We start from the raw sequence: 12,273 nt of genomic DNA on the forward strand, positions 1-12,273 counted from the left end.
TTAAGTCCAACCTGAGAAGGAGGACTGCATTTTATGAGAGAAAGACTGTAGCTGGAAATCACAAATACAAAGACAAAGCAGGAGAAGCAAGTGGGGGTCATATTCACAGGACTTTATGGCCATGGCAACAATTCTGGTTTTGCTCAAGTAGGGTGACACCGGAAATGGGGTGAAATATGTAAAGCTTGGGAATAATGCCTAGTACAAAATACATGGTAGTTACTATTAGTAAATGACTGTTATTATTACCCTGGGGGTAATGGAAATCACTAGGAGGATTTTTAGCAGGGGCGCAATGTCCTTTTTAGATTCTGAAAGGTGCCCCTGGATGTGGGGTGCAGAATGGACTGGTCAAGAGCCATTTACCTAAAACAAGGAGTGTTGGCAGTAAACGAAGTGTGTGTGCTTGATGTGAGCTGAATTTGAGATATCCAAGTGAAGATGTCAAGTAAGCATTTAGATATTGATGTCTTGCAAGAGAAACCTAAAAAGAAAATATTTTCAGGCATCATTGTTCCAAAGTTGACACCATGGCTATGCATGAGATGCTCCAACAGGGCTGTCCAGGGTCACATTCCCGGGGAAAGCCAATGGGATCTACTTAAGCATAATGGATGTGGTGGCCCACCCAGAATGCCCTCCCAATGCCTCAAGCACCAGCTCAATAAATATTTACTTATTGAACAAACAAATCAATCAATCAATTCACCAGCGGGACTAAAAGCTAGAGTTGTAGATCAGATCCTTCCGGGGAGGCAGTGAGAGGGAACCGGAGCCTCTGCATCACTTTTATTCCTGAATTCTAGACTCTCTTTGACTATCCCATATATTTTACAGTTTTTGAGAATGAACACAGGGCCAGAAGTTGCAGGTAAAAAAGCAAAGGAACAAAAAAAGCATAGAAAAAGCCTCAGTCCTACATAAATAAAGGAAACATTCATTTAGTTACAGAGATCTGCTCATTACTCTGCTATCAATAGATCTTCCCTTTTTGATAGATGCCTTGAGTTCAGGCAACAGAGTTCCCCTGCAGCGTCCCTGGAAGACTTGGAGAGCCATGCCCTGAGCTCTCCAGTGGGGATACAGAAAAAAAAAAAAAAAAAAAAAAGAATCAGGCAAGTCTGGCTAGTGGTAGGCATTCAATAATTTCGTTTGATATGAAGGGTAGGATATGACCTTGAGTACCGTGAGCATCTTCCACCTTGGGGATCTCCTCCCAAATCTGAAAGCTCTCAAGAAACCTGGCCACCTCCTCAGAATAAGTTCCAGAAAAGAGAAAGCTGGAATCTGAAGAGTCATTCTAAAAAGCCCCGTCTGCAAATTCTTTCCATGCCTGGATTTGTGCACAAACTGGTGAAAACTGACAGCGGCAATATAAACAAGGCTGGTGAACTTTATGTACTATAATCCGAAAACCCTAAGAATACTTAGGGGTGCCTTCTCTGGTCATCAGGCAACCGGGTTTTTATCGGGAAAGGCTGTATGATGCTGTCACTCCAAAAGGTCCCCTTTAGAGGAAAACTGACCAGGGCCCTGGCTTCTGTGATCGCTAAGGGACCAGGAGGAGACACGCAGCCTAAGGGCAGTTACTCTATATGGCAGCAGTTCTTATAGTTTAACGTGTGAAAGAATCACCCGGAGAGCTTGTTAAAATGCAGTTTTCTGGGACCTGTGCTCAGAGATTGGAATTCGGTGGACTGATCTGTAGCCCATCCCACGTGGGGATGCTAATGTTGCTGATGCCTGGGACTGCTGCAAGCATCTTGCTGGACAGCTGTTAGCTCTACAATGCGAGTGATGCTCAGGTATCCAGCATATGCCCAGACCAGTGCCAGGCCATAGTACTTGCTCAATAAATATGTGTTGGATAAACCGCCCTCTCATGAGGAGTTTCACCACTCAGAAACAGCCAGTTAGCAGATAAGAGAAAGCCCAGAGACACAAAGAGAAAAGGCAGTGGGAAGAAGCCACGAGGCATCCAAAGGCATGAGCCTGAAATAGCCACAGGTGAGTCAAAACTAAGAGAGAAGCGACAAATGAATCAGTAGTATCCCAAGGAGGGGGGCAGCAAAAGCTGAGATTCACTAAGTTTCTATATTTCTAGAGGGTTGGAAGAGGCACCAAAAGTCTCTCCTGCTGATGAAGTGACAAGTACATCAGATTACATGAGGTTCTGGTTTCCAGAAAATCCTTCAATCTCTCACAGAGAATGTAACACCACTGCCTGCCTGCCTTGTCTGTTCACGTGTTCTCACCACCCTTCCCTTCTAGGAATGACAGGACGGCTCCCCACAACCAGAAACGGCCCAACATCAACCCAACGTAGGCCGGGAACCCTGGACACAAAACCTCATCTAGGGACTTCGGTCTTGGATGGCAAGGAAAAATTATTTCGATTCTCCAAATCTCAGTTGAAACAGCGACGGGACTGCCCCCTTCTCAAGGATAACGGACACAAAACTGCAAGTCGGAATGACAGGCACCCAGTCAGGACAGAGTGTGTGTGACTTGTGAATCTCTTGAACTTTGGGCAACTCTGAGAATGCAAGGATGTATTGTGATGGATGGATGGATGGATGGATGGATGGATGGATGGATTTATTCATTCGTGCATGCATGCATTCTACTATTGTCTGGGCACCTACTAGGCACCAGGCACTATTCTGGGTATAAAGGATGCAGTAGTAAATAAGACACAGAAACTGCTACTCTCAGGGAGGAATATTACACTAAAGTGAAGGGAAAACAATGATTACAATGAAGAGGCACTAGGTACGGTACTGTTGGATAGTGTTACGTGCCTGGGATAGAGTGTCAAGAGGGTTGAGGGGGCATAATTTTAAATCTGATAGCCAAGAAAGGCATGATGGTATAAATGAAGATCTGAAAAAGGTGGAGGAGCAAACCTACAAACACTCCAGGTGTGGAGAACTGCAGGCATCGAAGAAGATCTTGGGGTCAGAGTGTCAGGGGCGTCTAGGGAGCAGCAAAGAGATGAGCGTATCCAACGAAGAATGAATAAACAAAGCAAGTGGAGCCAAACAGGGGTTGACGTCCAAGTGAGACTGCTGACCAACCACGCAGGGCTCAACAGGTCATAAGAAGGAGTGTGGCTCTCACAGAGCCAAGCAGGAAGCCAGAGTTCAGTTCAGGTGAAAAATGGGCGCAATAATAACTATCTGCATGTGACCCATGTGTCACATGCATTTATTTAAATGGCAGACAAGGTATGATGGAGGCTTAGGTGATGATGTCGGAGTGGAGAGGAGAATCGTTATCAACACTGAAATCAGAAATCACGCGCTATTGTCAGAAATCAAAGACGATGGAGCGCAAAGAGGCACAGGTCCCCAAGGATACCCAAAGCTGAAGACGGGTCTACATTTTCCGCTTTACAGACACCAAGCCCGAGGCTTCCAGGATACCTTAGTGAGGAGGAGATGGGCCTTTCTCTCTGGTCCCTTGTACAGCTGAACAAAGCAGGGATCACAGGCAACGACTTCCCCCCACAGCTGAACATCTGCATAGAACTTCTGACTCCCCCCAAATCTCACTAACAGCCTACAGGTGACCGGAAGCCTTACGGATCACATGAACAGTTGATGAACACGTGTTTTGTGTGTTATATGTATTCTATGTATTATTACAACAAAGCAAGCTAGAGAAAAGAAAAAGGTTATTAAGAAAATTGTAACAAAGGGAAGATATGTTTACACTACCATCCCGGGTTTACAAAAAAAAAAAAAGAACACGTAGAAGTGGACTCACGCAGCTTAAACCCATGTTGGTCCAAGGGCCGACTGCATATGCAAGCTCTTTGGAAGACTTGTTTGTGCACTGATTCTAACTCCTCCCTTTCATTCTTCACCCTCCTCAAACACGGATTCTTTCCCTATCGGTCTTCTAAAATCATTGCCAAACCCACTGGACTCCTTAAGGCCCCATCTTACTACACTTTCCAGCAGCATTCAGGCATGATCGACTATGCTATCTTTCTGAACACGATTTCTTCTCTTGGCTTTGGTGGCACCAGCTTTCCCAATTCTCCCCCATATCATCTGGCCACTCTTTCTCAGTCTCCTCACCTGAGTCCTCCCCTTCCTCCTACCATGAGGGAGTTTGCCAAGACTCAGATCTGGGCCTCTTCTTTTCTCATTCCATATTGCCTCCCTACATGATGGCATGAGTCCCATTGCTTGCAAAATCAGCCATGGCCAGCAACTCCCCCAAATTAACCTATGCCCTGACCTCAGACTAACACATGTAACTTCTCTCTGTCAACCACTTTCTTCTTTTTAAAGATTTTATTTATTTATTCATGAGAGACACACACATAGGGAGAGGCAGAGACACAGGCAGAGGGAGAAGCAGGCTCCATGCAGGGACCCTGATGTGGGACTCAATCCCGGGACTCCAGGATCATGCCCTGAGCCAAAGGCAGACGCTCAACCGCTGAGCCATCCAGGTGTCCCTCAACCACTTTCCTTGTGTGTTGACTGGGCATCTCAAACTCACACATCCAAACAGAATTCTTGATGTCTTCCCCCGGCCCCCAAACATATCCCATCTTCCCTAGCTAATTTCTGTAATGATAACTTTAAAATGCATTTCCAACCTTTAGCAATCATAGGAGTTCTTGGGGAAAAAAATGGAAAGATCAGTTAACACAGTGCTCCCCCCCCTCCGCATTCCCATAAGTGAAGGTCCGCTCCGGGAAGCCCAGGCATGTGCCAGTTTTCAAATCCCAGGCTGGCTCATGTTACACAAATACGTCACCCACTTGACTCCTATAGGCGTTTGGGATGGAACCCCCACACCAGCCTCCTCTTGTACCTTTCTCAGAGCCAACCACACTGGCCTGAATTTCATTCCTTAAATGAGCCAGATTCTTTTCTGCCTCAGCACCTCCCCTCTGCCAGGAAGACAGCCCCCGTACAACCAAGCTGCCCCTACTCATCCTGCAGATTTCACTCAAATGTCACTTCCATTGGCCTCATCCCCAGCCCCCGTGGAAATTCTCCTGTCATGCGCTCTTTCAGAACACTCCCTACAATTTCCAGCTCTGCTCCCTTGTGTTCTTACTAGTTTAGTGCCACCTGTCCTCACTCAGGCTATAAACTCCGGAGGTCCATTATCTATGGCTTTCATCCCTGGATACGAGGTACCTCGCATGCAATAAATATCCAACAAATGTTGGTTAGATGATTGAAGGAATGAGTGTTGTCTACTTTATAATAGACGCTGAAGTTCAGTGTCCTCATCTGTAGTATGACAATGGTTATTTTTCCTGCTTTGCGTACATACAACTTGACAGAACAAATAAAACTGTAAAGTAGCCTACGATTTTATTACATTTTTATTCTCCAAGAGAGAAAGACTACTCTATCCACATTTGTATCATCAGCACCTGGTATAAAGTTACTGTCCACCAAACGCATGTTGGATTGAATTGCTATTACTACATCCGCAGAGAGGTAAAAACAAGAGCTCATGTCAGTTCCCCAGTCCACAATTAATGCTCCTACCCATCTGTCTCAAAAAGATTCCTCTGACCTGATCATAAGGTGTGGAAATCTTCAAGTAAGCATCTTGGGGCTAAATCAATAAATTCACAGCCTAGAGCCAAGTTTTTTAGTTTTTTTTTTTTTTTTTTTTTTTTTGTGGGTTGTTTTTTTGGTTGTTTTTTCTTTTTTGTTTTTGTTTTTTGTCCTGAACAAGTTTCTGTTTCATACCTGTTTGTTCTATTTTTTGAAAGGTGTGTGCAGTTTGTCAATAAGGCTGATGCTCATTGCTTGAAGGTTCGGTGAGCAAGAAAACAGGCGCAGATTTATAGGAAGTCTGCCTTCACCCAAAAAAGTCAAGTATCTACTTTATTTGGAGGGCAAAGGTTGAAGGTAAGCTGTAGAATGGCGAGGAGGGGAGGCCCAAAGCTGGTCTGGGTGGGGGGGCCACTGAGAGGCTACTCACGTTCATCTGAAAGGTTCTGAACATCATCTCCATGACTCTGCAACACACGTGGGATTGTAACCCACCTGGATTTGGTGTACATGGTCTACCTGTGGCTCCCCTGTCCGATTTAGGTGTTTGTGTGTTTGTGAAGAGTGGTAATACAGTGAATGTATATTTGAGCCTCTACTATGTGCTAGAACTAGGCATCCTAAAAGTAACTTAACCCCCACTTAGAAGGGACTGTCATCCCTTTCTAGAGATGTGGAAACTGAGGTTCAAGTGAATTAATTTGCACAGTGTCATGAAACTGGCAAGCAGTCGAAGGCAAGGCCACCAGCGTTTAAGACTGGAAACAACAACACAGCACAACAAATAAAGTAGTAAGCTAGACACTTCTGGGATGCCTGGGTGGCTCAGTCAGTTAAGCCGTCTGCCTTCGGCTCAGGTCATGGTCCCGGGGTCTTGGGACTGAGTCCCATCGCTGAGCAGGGAGCCTGCTTCTCCCTCTCCCTCTCCCTCTCCCTCTCCCTCTCCCTCTCCCTCTCCCTCTCCCTCTCCCTCTCCCTGCCACTCCCCTGTACTAGTGCTCTCTCTCGCTCTCTCTGTCAAATAAATAAATAAAATCTTTATTAAAAATAAAAACTACATACTTGTAAGTGCCAGAGTCTACATTGCAGCCCAGAGCAGCAAATACCCGGTTGCTTTTTACGTGAGCCGGCATGGCCTCGTCTCAGCACACAGCACAGTAACCTTGAAGGAATGAGAGCTTTGGAGTCAGATCTAAACTTGAGTTCCTTCTCTGCTGCTGACGACGTGTGACGCTGGGCTCTGTGTGATGGCCGGCTCTGCTAAGCTGCTCTGGACCTCTGGTCAGGCTGTCATGTGTTCTCCAGTCGTCCGGCCCATGAACGATGTATAAGGAATGACAGCTTTGCTTTTCTCCTCATCCCACACCCCTTGTCTCAACCAAGTCTGTGTCTATGATGTTGTAAAAACAAAAGCAAAAACCAAAACCAGACATTGACCATTTCCTCTCTCTCTCTCTCTCTCTCTCTCTCTCTCTCTCTCTCTCTCCCCCCCTCCCTAACATGCCAGGCACCCAGTGAAGCCCTTAATATGCCACATTTTCATTTAGTACAAAGTCTTTTTTCTCCCAGATCCTGCATCGTGGACGCAGAACTTCCCCAATCTTAGTAACGGGGCCAGTACTCTGCCTCGAACCTGGCCCATCTGAGGCTGAAGCGCAGGTTACCAACCACTAGTCCACACTGCCTCCCTCCCTATGCTCCAAGAAAGCAAATACTGACAAAAGTAGAAGTGTTTTCTGTTCCTTCCTTGCTCCTTTTGCAATAACATTCCCTAACCTGGCACTGTGTGTGTGTGTGCGCACATGATCGCCAGGAAAATGTAAAGGCAGAAAGGTCGGGAGACAAACCAGCCAGCCTGATCTGATATTATGATGGACAGGAAATTACTAGAAGTTCAGTATCATCTGTGAGAGTCTACTTTGGGCATTATTTTACCTTCAATGTATTCTCAGAGCTCCACGCCCATCCCCAGATGTTAAGGATTTGTTATTTGCATGACATGACTGTGTCTGCCTCAACACCACCTTGTGTGTGCCTCAACAGCAGGGGAAAGGCCAGGAAGCAGCAAGAAGAGACAGGTCACTTTATTATTTTTAAAACAGAATTCATAAGCAGGTGCGTTTGTGTTTCTTACCCTAGGCCAGGCTCCTCGCTCCTCTCCTTGCTGCTGCTTCACAGAAGCAGCAACCAGATCGATCTGGCTCAGAGGTGATGTTCTTCAACAGAGCCTATTCCAGGATTCTTGGGGGTTACTGAATATTTGAAGGGGCTGGGCTTCCATGAAGAGAATACAAAAAAAAAAAAAAAAAAAAAGAATGAAGCATTTCAGACTTGAGAGAGTGGTGGTGCTCCACCGTGGGCTATTTTTCACCCCTGCAGGCAGCTGGCAACATCTGCAGACATTCTTGGTTGTCACAGCCTGGGAGGCTCCCGGGGCCCAGCGGGGAGATGCTACTGATTATCCTACGATGCACGGGATGGCCCACCCCCCTAAACAGACACACAAGCACACAAGAAAGAATTCTTCTGCAGCAATGTCAATAGTGCCAAGGTTGAGAAACCCTGCTTTCAAGGACGCACCTCAGGTTTTGATTTTATTTTTAAATTTTATCTTTGAGAAAGCAAATTACTGAGTATGATTTTTCTAGAACATACTCTTTGAGATTATTTCCTAAGTGGGCCTCCGTGGCTCTCTGTCTCTTTCAGGGCCGTCTGAAGCCTTCAGGCCAGAGGAACATCCAGGACGCGGACGGGCGACCTTCCCTGTCACCTCTCAGACCCAATCGCGTGGGATACCCTGCATCACCCAAACCAGCCTCGAAGCCACACAGCCTCCTCTCTCAGCCCGGCAAGCCTCTCCCCTCTTTACTACCTTGCAAAACTCTCTGCACCCCCTGAGGCTTTGTCAGTCCCCTTCTTCACCTTTCTGGAAGCCCTGACTGCTCAGATTAGAGTTCGTGCAGCAACAGCAACAGCATCACCCGGGAGTTTATCAGAAAAGCAGAATGTCTGGCCCTCTCCACCGTCTTAGAGAATAGCCAGCTGCCTTTCAAGACCCCAGGTGCTCTGTCTGCCCACGGAAGTGCAAAAGGGCTCCCGTCAACAAGGGGAGCTGCCTGCGGCGTGCTCCCCACTCCCAGAGACCCGGACTCACAGAGTCTTTCCCGTGCAGCAGCTGTTTGTGTGTCTGTCTCTCTCTCTCCACTTTGTGACCCTGATCTGCAGAAGGATGGCATTTTATTTATGTGCGTATCACTGCATCAGAAGAGAACAGACGCACAGCAGACACCGATATATTACAGCTACACAAATGAACGGTCCGTCAATCCAGGCCCCTCCCCCGCCGTCCCCACCAGATGGAAAGGCTGTGTCCGTCTCCTGACAGCTGAGGCCAGTATAGGTCCAGTGCCAGCCACGGGGACGCGATGACATCTCAGCAACCCCACCCATTGGTGCTTAGAATGAAGACCGACTCAAGACCCAACCCATAAAATCCCAGTAATGCTTACAGCATGTCAAGCCCTCTGCTTGGCCATGGGGATGTGACAATGAAGAGAACACTCCTGGTCCCTCCTTTTGAAGGGGCTGCTATCCTGGGATGGGAGGCAGACATGAGCAAGTTGGGGCACCTGGGTGGCTTAGTGGTTGAGCGTCTGCCTTCAGCTCAGGGAGTGATCCTGGGGCCCTGAGATCAAGTCCCTCATTGGGCTCCCTGCATGGAGCCTGCTTCTCCCTCTGCCTATGTCTCTGCCTCTCTCTCATGAATAATTAATTAATTAATTAATTTAAAACATTTAAGATAGTTCACACCGTTTGCTCACCCACCCACCCACTGGCTTACTTGCTCCTTCAATACATGCATTGAGTTCTTCTACATGCCAAGTCCTGGGGCCACAGAGGTGAATGAAACATACAAACCCAAACCCAAACCTGTGGACTGGCAGTGGCTGGGGAGCAGGGGGTAGGGACAAAGGAAGGGGCGAGCTCCCAGGGTAGCCCCACAGGCTGGGGTTGGCCTCTACATCTGAGTCCACCTCAAGATGCCCCACCTGCCCACAGAGCCACAGCCAGGGTGCTCAGCCCATCCCACCACTTCTCCAGGCCACTGTGGTGACCCCCATTTCTGCATGCTCCCTAAATAGATGGGGGTGGGTGGACTCTCTAGAGCATCTCCAGGGATCCCTGGGTGGCGCAGCGGTTTGGCGTCTGCCTTTGGCCCAGGGCGCGGTCCTGGAGACCCAGGATCGATCCCACATCAGGCTCCCGGTGCATGGAGCCTGCTTCTCCCTCTGCCTGTGTCTCTGCCTCTCTCTCTCTCTCTCTCTGTGACTATCATAAACAAATAAAAATTAAAAAAATAAAATCTTAAAAAAAAAAAAGACTTTAGAGCATCTCCATTCTTACTTTTTTTTTTTTTTTTAAAGATTTGAGCGAGACAGAGAATGAGAGAGCACAAGTGGGGAGGAGGGACAGAAGGAGAGGGAGAAGCAGGGAACCTGACATGAGGCTTGATCCCAGGACCCCGGGATCATCATCTGAGCCGAAGGCAGATGCTTAACCAACTAAACCGCCCAGATGCCTCGCATTTATGATTTTTAAGGTGCTACCGGGCCTGAGGATCATCCAGGATAGAGCAGACTTCCCTAACCAATAGCACTTATGCAGTCAACTCCGTCTCGGAGACATTCATTCTGCAATTTCTGGGGCCTCGGAGGGAATGTCTTCATATTTCTCCACTGCAGTGATGTCACCATTCATTGGCCCTAATAGCTCCACTATCAGAGAGTCCGATGTTTCCAGGCATTCAGTTACCCATAATTATTTTGTTTTACTCTCCATTTTGGTGAGACAAGCCATTCAGACCAGGCAGGACCTGCACATCATTTGCTATTTGTATGTGAGTTAAACAAAGCTCCATCCAGAGCATGGAGCGTTATCTACAATCCTCCCTGGGCTGTCTCATTGGTCTTCTTGCTATGCTTTCTTACCGAGAATATCATTATAATAATGATCTTTATCAGGGATCAGCAAACTAAGGCCTGGGGGCAATGCTGGCCAGCCACCTGCTTTATTTGTAAATTGAATTTTACTGGAAAAGCACCATACCCATTTGTTTTACTTATTGTCTGTGCTGCTTTTGTGATAAAACAGCAGAGCTGAGCGGTTCCAACAGAGATAGCGCAACCCTCAAAGCCCCAAACATTTCCTATCAGGTCTTTTTACAGAAAAAGATTGCCAACCTCTGCCTAATAGCTAATGTTTCTATAGCTCAAGTCCTGTGCAAAATCCTTTATGTGGTTTGCGTCCTCTAATCCAGTAAGAACCCATTTTACAGGTGGGACTATCAAGTCTCAGAAGTGACGGCCCAGCGTCCCAGCGTCCCAGAGTTGGGGTTCAAGCCTGTGTTGCATCAGCTGTGTCTGAGTGATGCCTCCACGTGCCTCCTGAGATCCAAACCTGCACTGACCTCATGAGCTGCAAAACCCTGTTAGGTGAGACAAGTCACTTTGTCTCTTTGTGCCCATTTGTGCAAAAAAGGCTCATGATCCAACCTCCTTGGCCATGCCATTCCGAGTTAGATGAAGTACGGCAGATGGAAACGTATGGAGTGTCAGTGAAGCATTCACCGGTGGTTACTGCCCAGGTGATAGGTGTCCACCTGCACGTAGATGGCAGGACATGTCACTAACACCTCCCTCCTAAGGCTTCTCTCCTCCCTTGCTTCTCAAAGTGTGGCCCACAAGCCACCTGGGAGCCTGTTCGCAATGGAGAATCTCGAGCCTGGCCCAGACCTACTGCATGCTAATGACACCCTTGGGTGACAGGGCTTGGGATGCTCTGCTCTAATCCCCACTCTGATAAAATCCTGACGGTGATGCCACTGGCTCTGTCAGGGCCATGCAACATCTTCATGACCTCACCTTCTGGCCAAGGGGACTTCTGTGCTGGTTTCCTCTCTTTAATCCTTTAGAAAAAAGGCACCTCATTCTGTCCCAAGGCTCTGTGGTTGGACTTTGATGCCTTCCTTGGTTCTTGGGGGCCTCGACTCCTAACGAAGTGTCCTTTATACCTTTCCCCACCTCCTCTCCCCTTCTGCTGTGTGACTTCTAATGCTTTCAATGCAATACACTCTTGGCACTGAATATTGTATTAAATCATGCCCGGGCAAGATATGCCCCCCGGACACTCACAGAGATGAGCCACTGCTGCCCCTCCACCCTTGACCTCGAGGGTTTATCCTCACCCTGGCTCATTTCCCGATGCCCCAGCCAGCCTCCTGCCTGAGATGTGACACTTTGGAACCCCTAATGGGTAGCGCAAAGGACGCTCACGCTCCCCTTCAGGTGAGGTGTCTTGTCCATGAGAGTGTGGAATATGCCTACATAACCCCAGGCTCAGCACAGAAAGATGCTTGATCATGGCTTCATGGCCAAGCAACTGATCTCTGCACTCGATGAATCCTAAAACTATATTTCTGACCTCGGGTCTCACCCACCTTCACCTTCCTATCTCTCAGGCATATAAGAAAGGAAGGCAGTCAGCTGATGGCCTGAGCTATGGGGGAGCACCGAGCCAGGTGACACTGGACGACACAACACGTTCTATGCATCTGACCTCCTCCCTGCCCTGTTATTTGGTATCTTGGCTTCCTGGGGACTCCACGGTGGCAGATGTCACGAGGTCTAAGCACACCCAGCCAGGCTGAGCCTGCACTGTGTGCCGACCTCCCCAAATC

General features: G+C 47.7%; 1 protein-coding gene across 1 annotated transcript in view; it reads right to left on the reverse strand.

Annotated features, from left to right (window-relative positions):
* The window catches only part of HS3ST4 (heparan sulfate-glucosamine 3-sulfotransferase 4), a 433,209-nt gene that overhangs the window by 177,491 nt on the left and 243,445 nt on the right, over nt 1-12,273 (reverse strand). The window lies entirely within an intron of this gene.

Source organism: Canis lupus, chromosome 6 (assembly GCF_011100685.1).
Source record: "Canis lupus familiaris isolate Mischka breed German Shepherd chromosome 6, alternate assembly UU_Cfam_GSD_1.0, whole genome shotgun sequence".
Lineage (NCBI taxonomy): Eukaryota > Metazoa > Chordata > Mammalia > Carnivora > Canidae > Canis > Canis lupus.